Below are 2635 nucleotides of genomic sequence, written 5' to 3' on the forward strand. Positions count from 1 at the left end.
CAATAGCAAAGAGATGGAAGCAACCTAAGTGTCCCTCAACTGATGAGTAGATAATGAAAATGTGGTTCATTTATATGATGGAGTTTTAGTCAGTAGTACAGAAGGATGAAATCATGAAATTTGCAGGTAAATGGATAGAACTAGAAACTTATACTAAGTGAAGTAAAACAGGCTCAGAAAAAAAAGACTTATGTTCTCCCTCATATGTGGATCCTAGCAGCAAATCCTCACATATACTCACATATAAGTGAGCATGTATCCAGAGAGAACTACAGGAACCAAGATAATGAAAAGGAACCAGGGAAGTAAAGGAAAAGAAACTATCTGAAAGAGAACAGTAGGAAACAGGCATTAAGGGAGATATGGATAAAAATGGGGTCATTTTAAGGGGAGAGGGGAGAGAGGGTTATACAAGGAAACTTGGGGATGAAAGAAGGAGCTCAAGAGAGGTGAGACCATAGGAGAAGGGTATTAAGGGTGAAATGGGAAAAATGGGGGCACTTTAAATGGGGAAACCATGGTGGAAGGGTTAGACCATGGGAAAGAGAAATAATGCCTAGCTAGTTTAAAAAAAACCCGAGGGAACCATATTAATCGAACAGCCTACTGACAAATTGTACATACAACTAGCTCAAGGAATATAATGTATGTCTAGGCAACATTTATCTGAGAACGTTTGGTCTTTCCCCAAGCTTTATCTATATAGCACATGGTAATTAAAAGTACCAGACTGGTGAAACCTACATCCTTGGATGTCTAGCAGCCATATTTTGAGGCCTATACTAATTTGGTCAGAGGGACATAAAGGACAGTTTTTGCTCCTTTCCCTCCTAAGTCAACTAAGTTCCAGGGGATTATGAGCATCTCTCAAAATGTCCTGTAACTGTGGTTTATCACCTGTCCTCTTGATTAAGGAGGCCATGGAGACCCCACCAGATGGGCTTGAACTAGTGCCCAGTCTACAAAGAGGAGGGTCAACACAGAGGAAACATTTCCTCCATGCTTCCAAGTGAAGCCAGCCATGGTTGAGCAGGACTTTTGACTTATCTTCACATAGATGGACCTGGTAAAATAAAGGAGCCAGGGGCTCCTCCTAAGCCCATGTGACCCCTGAGAAACAGATCCTTAAATGACCTTAAAAGTAAAAATATTTTGGTTTATTTGGGCCAACTGTTTGGCCTTAAACACCCAAAAGGAAAGTATAACCAAAGATTAAAGGAATCAATATAATTCTTTGAGTCCATGTGTATATCTAAAGGCTACATAACAAGAAACAATGCCACACAGGAGATACCTTCCTTTGAGCTGTTGGCCAGGGTGGCCCAAGAGACTCCAAGACAGTAACCCAACATAGAACTGGAAAATGAACAGCAGACCCTAATATTATCTAAAGGAATATTGGCAACTTCTTGCTGCTAAATGAGTCAAGAGCTGATATTCCTAAAACAAGGAACTCTAGATAGGCTGCCTAGTCTCAGTGGATGGACAAGCACTGGGGAACGGCTGGGGGTGCTGACAACACAGTGGACAGTAACAAGGATGACAGAGTATATGGGCTCCAGTGGGGAGGGAGGCTATGAGAGGGTGCCATTTGGGATGTGGGTGTATAGATGAATAAAATTGTTTGGGATGTGCTGTATGAAATACAAATCAATAAATAAAATGAGTTATATTTGAGGAAGAAGCATAAAAATTTCCTTCATGTTAATTAGTAGAGGTGAAACACATTACCATTGAAATCTACCTGATGATTTTATATTCGTGCTGAAGTGCCAAGGATCTCAGAACGTAACTGACTGTGACTAGTAATAATTAGATACATAGCGATTAGGGACATGTGCAAAAATCTAAGTGTTAGTAGCATTAAAACTGATTCTGTATGAAACAGTATATTTTGAAATGAAATGATCTTTTTTTAAAGGTTAAAACCTCATTCAATTTTATGTCTTGTAGAGTTTATACTGAGTTCAATATTGTATAACTGTATTAATTCAACTGTGAACCTAAATATTGACAGCGAATTTTGAAAGAGATGCATCTTTGCTCTGGAAATTGTTATTGAATATATTAATGTAATGAAATGCTTCTTCTAATCATGTGGTTATTAAATAAATAATTTTTTTAAAAGTTCGTATTTCATAGGCAGGAACCTGAATTGGCTCCAGATGAAGGGGAAAAGAAGCAATGCTCAGGCTAGCGTGTTAGTATGTGTGTGTATGTGTATATGTGTATGTATATATGTATGTGTGTGTATACATTTATATGAGCATATGTATGTCTCGTTGGTGTACACATGTGAGTGTGTGTATATGTGTAAGTATATGTCTATGTGTATATACATATGAGTGTTTATGAGTATGTATACATGTGTATATGTGTGTATGTGTGTGCACATGTGTATATGTGTGCTTGCATGTGTATGTATATGTAGGTGTGTATATGTATTTGTGTACCATGTAAATGTACATGTTTTTATGTGCATATATATGATGTATGCATGTGTTTGTGTGTGTATGCATATGTATGTGTGTATTTGTATATGTGTATTTGTGTGTATGTGTGTACAAAGGTGAGTGTGTGGGTATGTATACATCATGGTCATGTATATGCAGAGGCCTGAGCAATACATCTAGTG

Source organism: Nannospalax galili, unplaced genomic scaffold (assembly GCF_000622305.1).
Source record: "Nannospalax galili isolate Female #2095 unplaced genomic scaffold, S.galili_v1.0 scaffold269, whole genome shotgun sequence".
Lineage (NCBI taxonomy): Eukaryota > Metazoa > Chordata > Mammalia > Rodentia > Spalacidae > Nannospalax > Nannospalax galili.